Source organism: Saccopteryx leptura, chromosome 3 (assembly GCF_036850995.1).
Source record: "Saccopteryx leptura isolate mSacLep1 chromosome 3, mSacLep1_pri_phased_curated, whole genome shotgun sequence".
Taxonomy (NCBI): Eukaryota; Metazoa; Chordata; class Mammalia; order Chiroptera; family Emballonuridae; genus Saccopteryx; species Saccopteryx leptura.
In genome coordinates this window covers 357,542,591-357,552,954 of record NC_089505.1, presented here as the reverse complement: position 1 = coordinate 357,552,954, position 10,364 = coordinate 357,542,591, and the positions used below count along the sequence as shown (strand labels likewise).

Below are 10,364 nucleotides of genomic sequence, written 5' to 3'. Positions count from 1 at the left end.
TAAGAATACGCAGTAACACGGCATATGGGTGAGGGAACTGGCATCCCCCAGTGTGCTTACCTATACTATTTTGGACTGTTAGAAGCACAAGTGTCCCTTTTGTGATAGGTTAAGGTGTGTTTTGACTTACACCAAAATTCAGGTTACATCACTGTCACAGGAATGGACTGTGTTGTAACTCAAGAACCCCCTGTGTATATCTCTATATATCTCTCTATATAGATATAGTTATAGATATAGTTATAGATATAGATATAGATAGATGTTTTAGTTTCAAGGTTATAAGTTCTTGGAACTATTTTTTATTTATTTATTTTTTACAGAGACAGAGTGAGAGTCAGAGAGAGGGAAAGATAGGGACAGACAGACAGGAACGGAGAGAGAGTCTCATCAATCATTCATTAGTTTTTTGTTGCAATACCTTAGTTGTTCATTGATTGCTTTCTCATATGTGCCTTGACCGTGGGCCTTCAGCAGACCAAGTAACCCCTTGCTCGAGCCAGCGACCTTGGGTCCAAGCTGGTGAGTTTTTTTGCTCAAACCAGATGAGCCTGCACTCAAGCTGGCGACCTTGGGTCTCAAACCTGGGTCCTCTGCATCCCAGTCCAATGCTCTATCCACTGCACCACTGCCTGGTCAGGCAGTTCTTGGAACTATTAAAACAAACCTAAGTTCTAGGACATTGACTTACTCCCTGATGACAAGATATACAATAACTATAGATACAATTTATTTACCAGATATGTAAATATTTTCTCTCTCTCTCATCATCTACCTACCAGTTGTGACAGCTCAGGGCTCTGTCACTTCCAGCACTTGAGCCAACTATACAGCTTGTACCTTGCTGAGAATGTTCTCCTTTTCAATTTCTAGAAGAATTTTCCTGATTTAATTTGTCTCTAATAATTGCCTCTCTTGTTTTCTCATCATTTATGGTCTCTATTTGCCTATCACAATTTTTCTTAACATAATACAGAGAAAATTTGACCAGCGAAGACTCTTCTGCCAATGAACAATTGTGTACAGTGTTCTAATAAGTTTTTAGTTTTTCATAATGATATGTTTTCAATCATAGATATACCCTTGTTTAGTGGGGTCAATCCCAGGATTTCTTGCTCTATGTTTAGACTCTAAAACATATGTGACCACTGTGGGGCAGGATTTTGGCCAACCTCCTGGGCCAGAGGTATGTCCAAATGGATGGTTGCTTTGTCAACAACTGGGCAAACTTGAACTTAATGCATCTAGTTTAGGGTTCCATTTCTAGGTACCCTCTAAAGTTTGCAACTTAATATTTAAAAACAACAAGCTTATGTCTTTGGGGTAGTTCCTGAAGACCATAACTCTTTTGTTTCATAGTTTAAACAGTTATTGTTGTGCTATTTGAGATATACCTATTTAATTTTATAAATTTCCCTTTGTGATAATGATAGTTGTAAGTCCTAGAAGTCTTCTTTTTCCTCTTAGTTTCTTCCAGATAACCTTTCATTTAAACCACAGGAGATGATTTATAGAGTTCCAATGTCTTTCTCATACGGGCAGACATGCTCCTTACGTGTCTCTCCTGCACTGTTTCATGTTTACAGCACATCACATGAAACCAGAGTCTGGGAACTGCTGACAACAAAGTGAGCCTTGGCGTGAATTAGATGAATTTAAAAAGCCTCACCAAAAAAACCCAGTAGACCATTCTCTGGCTAGATGCCATCCTCTTCCCGGGCACCAGGCTCGGAGCAGGAATGGGCTGCATTTCAGCATTTGGAGAGTGCCCAGATGGCACGCTCCGCTCTCCTGGCTCTCCTGTCCTGGAGCTTCTGTTTGAAACCTGTTCACCTGCTGAGTGTTTCTCACGTGCTTTTCAGGCTAAGTATGTGAGTTCCAGGTTTGGTGGGCCAGTGCTGACCTCAGTGGATTGATCGGTGGAGGTCCCAATTCTTTCTAATACCTCATGGCAAGCACATAGAAGCAAGGCAGGGAAACAGTACCACCTAGAATGTTTCATTTTAAGGTGTATTTGGTTTATCCAAAACTGTGGTACAGTCTCCTAAGTGTCTTTTATTTCACATGAAATGAAAAGGTACACATTTGTCCTGAGAAGTGAAGACAGACCTAGTAAACTGGATTGGTTGGAACCTTCCCTAGGGTAGAGAGGAGGCACTCTATGTCTTTCTCTCCCCAGAGACTAGCCCAGTGCCTAGGACACAGTAGACACTTGGTGAATACTTGCTAAGTGACTGTGGAAATATTCAAGCATTCCTAATATAACCTAGATGGGACAATTCTCCCATCCACATAGTTGCACCCCTTCCCCCCCAGTCTGGTTTAACTCCATAACTCATTAAAAAGGAAAGAATTCTTGGGTTGTACCCTTGAAACCTGGATGGTTTTGTGAACCAATGTTGCCCCAATAAAGTCAATAAAAATAAATAAAAAGGAAACTATTGGATGAACATTTTGCGGGGAACAGAGAAGCAGAATAAGAGTCCACAACCCATGTCTTTCCCGTTGATCCTCCCCCATGACCATACCTATCTTTGCTCTTTCTCTAAGCTCCTGACCCCTTCTTTTTGCTGCCCCTTCTTCTAAAACCTGCAGCGTCATGTAGATGAGTCAGCTTTAAATTAAATTTGTGAACCTCACACAGAAATATAGGAACCCAGTCATTAGCCAATCTATAACTCCTTGTTTTCCCTGAAATCTGCTCTTTGGTGGCTGGAATGGAGGTAGGAACCTCATCCTTTCATTTCAAGGGGACAATGTATGTGTCCAGTAAAATCTCTTCCAAAGAAGAAATTCTTTCTTTAACCTCTTTATCTACCCCTAAGACAAACTGTAGTGGGGCAGGGAAGTGATTTTAATTCTTCATTATTTATCAGAATCAGAGCAATTTTAAGTGGCAGTGCAACTGCGTCACTGTAGATTAGGGATTGTGATCCAACTCTGGTACAAAATCATAGTGTGACCCTCGCCATTCTAAAACCCATGTTCTTCTGTACGATTGAATTCTTTCATGTGATACCAAAGTCAGGGGTTTTCAACATCAGCTGTGCCTTGTACTCAGCAGGGAGTTTCACAAAGTATAATGCCTGATTTAATTTGTTGGGTGGTTATTCCCAGATACCCACATTTTAAAAAGCTCCCCCAAGAGATTCTATTATGTAGTCGAGGTTGGGAATTACTAACCTCAGAGCTGTGGTGATAATTAATATGTATGAAGACACTTAAAAAGGTTGATATGAATATAATTTTATTCTAGGCTTTTTTTAGTAAAGTAAACAAAAACTTATAAGACATCATAGGGTCTTTGTTTCATGCCTGCAGGTAGGGTGACCGACTTGTCTTGGCTTACTTAGGACTGACCTAAGTAAATTTGTGTCTTGGGGACCCCTCCACCCTGGTCAAAGCTGAATGATTAAGTTACCGAACTGAAGGCCTGATTTTGCAAGTGAGATGTCAGGTTTGTTGAGTTCAAGGAACGTTAAACACTCTTTTCTAGTTCTTACAATACCAAGGTATTCAATTGTGAGCCATAAGTCAAAAGAACAGAACTCCTAACTGAACTGAATGTGTTTGGATCAACATTTTTTCTTGCTGCCTCTAGAAAACCCCATCAGTGTTGTTTTTGCTTGTTCTCCATGCATTTGTTCAGGATAATCGCTTCAACTGAAATGTCCTTATTTTCCATCTTTCTCTCCCTATCATTCTGGTGTTGAGAGTTTGCTGATTCTGTAACCTTAGAAGAAAAACAATGAAGTAGGAATTAACATTTGTATTGAAAATCCCCTTGGGGATGATTTTTTGTCGTTTGGAAAATATCAAGTTTGCACAAATGTTTAGAATTCAAATTGTGAACATATTAGGCTCAAAATATGTTATGGATCAAAGATAGCTTCAGACTAGTAAAAGAAAACAGAAACAAATGCATAGATGCAGAGAACAGATTGGTGGTTCCCAGAGGGTGAAGGGCATCAATTGTCTGATGATGGTGTAACTGGATGGTGATGAGCACTTTTTAGTGTATACAAATATTAAATTATGTTGTACACCTGAACCCTATGTAATGTCATATGCCCATTTTACCTATATGTTAAAAAGGACAACTTTGTGTCGGTTAATGTCTCAGCCAGAATCATGGTTTGACTCAGAAAACTTACCCTGATCAGTAAAACAAAGCAATTAATTCAATAATTATTAGGAATCCATTTTGGTACCTGTCCATCAGGAGGAAACGAGCCAGTGAAAGCCTTGCTCCTGAGGAGTAGAGTGCGTGTGTTTGAGTGTGTATTGTGTGTAACTGTGTGTAACTGTGTGTATGTTGGGAGTATCGGGAGGGAAGAACGGCTTTTCCTTCTCTTTCATCTTCCAAATCTCACACACATTGTCTAAATCTAACCTCCTGCCTCCTGCCGAGGGGACCAGGCAGGTATGTCTTCTAGGTTTGCAGACCTCTGGTACAATAGGCAGCATGCAGGAAGAAGGTAATACTGATCTTTTTTTTTTTTTTTTTTTGTATTTTTCTGAAGCTGGAAACAGGGAGAGACAGTCAGACAGACTCCCGCATGCGCCCGACCGGGATCCATCTGGCACGCCCACCAGGGGGCGATGCTCTGCCCCTCCGGGGCATCGCTCTGCCGCAACCAGAGCCACTCTAGTGCCTGGGGCAGAGACCAAGGAGCCATCCCCAGCACCCAGCGCCCGGGCCATCTTTGCTCCAATGGAGCCTTGGCTGCGGGAGGGGAAGAGAGAGACAGAGAGGAAGGAGCAGGGGGGGGGGGGGTGGAGAAGCAAATGGGCGCTTCTCCTATGTGCCCTGGCTGGGAATCGAACTCAGGTCCCCCGCACGCCAGGCCGACGCTCTACCGCTGAGCCAACCGGCCAGGGCCGGTAATACTGATCTTTAGCAGGCAACATCTGGCAAGTTACCACATTGACTTCAACCTTTTAACTAGAGAGGACAAGTGAGCCCATGTAAGGTGACTAAGAAAAAGGCTTTCTGATAGAATTTGATTTAATACAAATAATTTGGAGCCACACAATGCTGCACTCCTCAGCTCCTTTTACTGCCCTGGGAACAGACTGAGGAGGGTCACCACCCATCTTAGTACTTGGCACATATTATGCACTCAATCAACAGTGCTTGTCATTACTATTAGCGCAGCATGGAAGGCCAATTAGCTTTTGGCAACATATTGGGCAACAAAGTCGAGTTGCTCAGGAAACTTGGGCATTGGCCACGGAAATCACTGTCACTTCCACACGCAGAAGACAGAGTACAACAGGGACAGCTGGTTGGAAAAACCACATGTTGAGTTCCGGTATTTTTACATCACACCCTACACCTCATTGCCCAGCGTTGCCAGCCCGCAGGAGCAAAATAAAGGGAAACATCTGTCTATATGTGGACAATGAAACATTCCCGAAGTTAATTAATAAAGAGCTGGAATGATGAGGAATTTAAAGCCATTCATTTTATTTTCTTCTGATCGTGGTTGGTCTCCACTGACTGCGTTGAATACAAAGGAGTTTTAAGTCTTTAGCTTCAAAGGCATCTACTTTTTCAACCTTCTTCAACAAGGGAAACACAGTCTTTTAGAGACATGTTCAAAAACCAATGCTGCCAATGCTCTAAGTAGCTCGCTGACACAGTGTTTGTCTTTTTTATTTTTTTACTTGCATCTCCAAGCAGAGACTAAGTGCCTACAAATTAATGCATATAGCCACACTCCCGAGGATATCTATCCCTCTTATAAGGGCAATGGAGAGATTCAGAAACACATGCGTTAACCTGATAAGTTGTCAGGCAACTTGGCTGCCAGAATGTATTTCCAAGAGACTCCAAGTCATCAGGCCTTTCTGGCTCATTATTAAACTCAGTCTCCTGATATGCAAAAGCCAGTATGGGAAGCATTTGATGGAATACTAAGGAGACAAGTAAGTGACTAAAATACCTGCTCAGATGTGAGCAGCCATCTCTGCAGGAGGGCTCAAGGGGCCATTAAGAAAGAGAGAGCCTGTGAAGTCTACCCTGTGGCCAAGAAGAAAGACAAATAGATATCAGGGAATCAGGCTGTCTGTTAGCTGCCTAAGCCCAGAGAGCAAGGAGCTTGTATAGCTGACAAAATTGTGTGCCTGTGGCTGGAGGGAGAGATGGTGAGTTGGTGGTTTTCTGTTTTGAGGCAGTGGTTTCTATAAGTCATCAGAAAAACAAAACAAAACACAGCATTGTATATAGTAAATGAGATGATCTCTCTCCCTTCTTTGCCAAGAATCCAAGCATTATTTCTGCCTAAAACAATCTGCAACACTTCAATGACCTTTAATATGTTCTGGTCGGTAAAGGTGTATGGCAGTGGGCATCCACTGCAGCTCCTTCTGATAACAGGTCTTTTCAGGATAACAGCAGTGTTGCCCATGGCAGGGTGTGATCCATCAATTTCTCATTAATTCATTCATTCATTAAAAAAAGTTAAGAAGTCATCTTTTTTTCCATGCCCCAGAAACAGGTAGAATAATATGTTACTTCCTTTCCCATTGTGATAGGTGCTCCTGATTCCTTGCTTGGTGGATGCTGATGGGCTTAAACAGCACAAATGTTAGAAATGATTAAGAGTGCAGGCTCTGTATTCAGAAATATCTAGTTTTTAAATCCCAGATCCAGCTCTTTAATAGTTGTGAAATCACCTTCTACATTTGTAAAAATGGGGAACATAATAGTGCTTACTGATATGATGGTGAGGAGGTATAGATCAGCTAATGCATTAAAACAATAAATGATGGGCCTTGGCCAGTTGGTTCAGTGGTAGAGTGTCAGTCTGGTCTGTCGGTATCTTGTTCAGGACATACAGGTAAAGAAACCATCTGCTTCTTTACCCCTTCCCCTCTTCTCTTTTTTCTCTCTCTACCATCCCATCCTGTAGCCATGGCTCAATTGGTTCAAGCGAGTTGGTTGCAGGTGCTGAAGATGGCTTTGTGGCCTCTGCCTCATGCACTAAAAATAGTTTGGTCGCTGAGCAACAGAGCAAGGTACCAGATGGGTAAACCATCACCCTGTAGGGGGTTTGCCCAGTGGATCCCAGTTGGGACACATGCAGGAGTCTGTCTCTCTGCCTCCTCTCCTCTCACTGAATGGGAAAAAACTGATGTAGTAGTAACTGCCACACAGATGAGCTCCCAAAACTGTTAGCTATTATGTATAGTGATTGTCATTTTTGTTGTTATTGTTAGCTATGTGTACTGTATCACCAAATATAAATATACTTTTAATGATATTTTTATATAATTTTTGGAGTTTGAACATAGTCAAGGCCATGTCATGGTTAGAAGAGAGAATAGAAATGAGGAAGGAGATGGAGAAAAGAAGAGGAGAAGACAGGGATGCTGTTTTAAATAATCGTATACCATAAGTTGAGAAGTAGAGTTAACACCTTCCCCCCAAGAAAAGCTAGAATCTTCCTGATTTTGTCAGATCTTGAAAATATTGTTTTTTCTTTTTTTTAAGTTATGCTTTTTAAAAATATTTTTATTTATTCACTTTTAGGGAGAGAGGAGAGAGAAGAGAAGAGGAGAGGAGCAGGAAACATCAACTCCCATATGTGCCTTGAGCAGGCAAGCCTGGGGTTTCGCACCTGCAACCTCAGGGTTCCAGGCAGTGCTTTATCTACTGTACCACCACGGGTTAGGCAGAAATATTATTGTTTTAAGATGGTAGTTTACAGATCACTATGCTTTGTAAGATTCAATATCTTGCCTAGTCATGTTCTGATACTTCCATATAAAAATCTGCTTTTAAAAATTCTTATCTTAAGGCTATGATACTTATTATCAGGGTTTTCCACAGAGTCTTTGATAATGGTTTTCCATCTTATTCTCAGAATCATGGAATGTGAACATTTACAACTGCAATGATCATAATGCTATTAGTGAAAATCTTGGAATGTACAGATGAGGCAACTGAGGATAAAGGAGATGAAATAAAGTGTCTAAGCTCATACGGTGAATTAGAACTAAAAGCCAGGTCTCCTAACTTCTGAGCTGAGGGCTTTTCCCCTTACTATCCCATCTTCTAACACTAACTAACTAAATAAGTCTTCTCAAAAAGCTGTGCATTTTTAAAATGAACAGAAATGTATACTTTAAGCTGATTTGCTAATTCCCCTGAATGTAAATGATCACTTTACATCAGTAGTTTCGTTTCAAGTTCTTTTACATTGTGGTGAAATAGACATAATGTTTATCATTTTAACTGTCTGTAAAGGTATAAATCAGTGGCATTAAAAGCATTCACAATGCTATGTACCTATCACCACTATTAGAATCCAAACTTTTTCATCATCTCATTGATGGAGGGAGGTGGAAGAGAGAGAGAGATGGTGTTAGGAAGCCATGTGTGACCTAATCTTAGAAGTGACATCCCATTACCTTGGTTATTAGAAACTAATCACTGGGTACAAGTCACTTAAGGAGAGGGGGTTATACAAGGTCATGAATAGCAGGTGGCAGGGGTCACTGGAGGCCTTTTCAGAAACTGCCTGCCACAGAGCCCCTAAATCTGGATTTAAAATCAGAACTGTCCCATTGTAAAACTTCATTTTTCCACTAAGCACCATTATATGACCTTAAAAAGAATTTCAGTTCATTGTGACAGATAACTCAGATGCACGTGAAAATATTGTCTCTACCCCACCATCATCTCAAAATTTATTTTACTGAATTAGTTTAAGCAGGATTCATCAGGCTACACTGATGATTATAAGGAGCTTCTTCTGTTATGTATCTCTTAAGGACACTGACAGTTATTTCATGCTGTGTCCTTTCTAGCAAGATTTTCACATCTGATCTTAGACGTAAGAGTGGCTGTCTTTCCGGTAGGTAACCGTTTCACTCTCATTTCATGGACAGGTTTCCTGTTTTGGAAAGGTGTGTCGTGCATTTGACTGTCAGAAAGCTCGGAACCAAAAGCTGGAGGGCCATGATGACAATAATTTTTAATGTCATTCCTGACTCTAATAACTCTATTCCTGGTTTTCCTTCCACTCTCACGTGATATTGATTTTAAGTTTATACTTTAATCCATCTGCAGCTACAGAAGAAAATCTTCAGTGCCACACTGAGCCATTAACTGTAACTTCAGTAGGAACTTAGGTGGGGCAAGACGAGAACAATGTGGATTGGAGTCCAACTTGGTTGCTTATGGTACAAAATCAAGCCTTTTACCTCAGGGTTGGGCTCTTCTGGGGCCAACAGTAGTTGAAAAGTATCACCTTAGAATGGCAAATAACACAGTAAGTGGCATGTAAGTCCTAGTGAGCTGTCCTATTTGCCATGGGTCCCACACTTGCCACTTCAATGACTACTTTCTGAAATCCTGCCCAGAAGGTCTTGGCTACCCTAGTTCTAGTACCAAGGCTCATCCACGTTGTGGCTTGCCAGAGGCTTCTCACTTAGGAGTGAAGGATGGAGACCTTGGCTCCAAATCTAATTCACTTTGTTGGGTCATTTTGCCGCCTTCTGGAAGAGCTGATTCTATAAATACTTAATGCAAAACCTTCTCTCATCAGCAGGTGGAGCTTCATGACTTGAAGACAATTATTTTCTCCCCTTTTCCCATTTACTTACTTACTTTATTTATTTATTTATTTATTTCACTGTCTTAGGATGGAATGGACCATCTCAGTATCTTCTGAGGCTAATTCATTTCTATCATCACAATTCTTTAGCAGACCTGCTTTTCCCATTTACTTTAAATCTTTATTTTTCAAACTTCTCTTCCTCCTCCTCTTCCTTCCTTCTTTCCCTTCTATCTTCTCATCCTTCTTTCTTGCTTCACATTGATTTTTTTGCCACATTGTCTATTCCCTACAACTGTAAAGGTTCCACCAGACTTCAAAGACCTATGGGTTGTTTGTTGAGTTGCCTGCCTGTTTAGGACAAGCTTCCCAGAACTCACTTCTCTTGACCAATACCTGTAGGGTGAAGGTGATACCTACCTGGTTCTCTACTGATTTCCCAAGTCTAGGCCTTTTATGCACATAGGAGACTGGCATTCTCAGCATGGAAATCACAACAGCCTTTCTTTGTCCCTTCTCTAACACCCAGGTGTCATTCCATGTGTGCATCAGGTTGAGGAATTGATTAAGCCTGTGTCCCTGATCAGCCTATCAACCTCTTGCCTAAGAGCACTTTACATTTATTTATTTGTTGATTGTCTCTCATTGATATGTAAACATCATGAAAACACAGACCTTGCCTTGTCGTGTTTAGCACTCTAGCATTAACTTCCAGAATAGACTTTGGCAAATAGTAGATTCTCAGTAATATATTCGATGAGTTAGCTGAACTCTGATTATCCAGGTTCATTCAAGATT

At 41.0% G+C, this 10,364-nt stretch overlaps 1 pseudogene; it reads right to left on the bottom strand.

The window, feature by feature from the left end:
• Positions 1–9,642: 9,642 nt before the first annotated feature.
• LOC136401504 (small nucleolar RNA SNORA66) lies at positions 9,643–9,727 on the bottom strand (annotated as a pseudogene).
• Between the last annotated feature and the right edge of the window lie 637 nt (positions 9,728–10,364).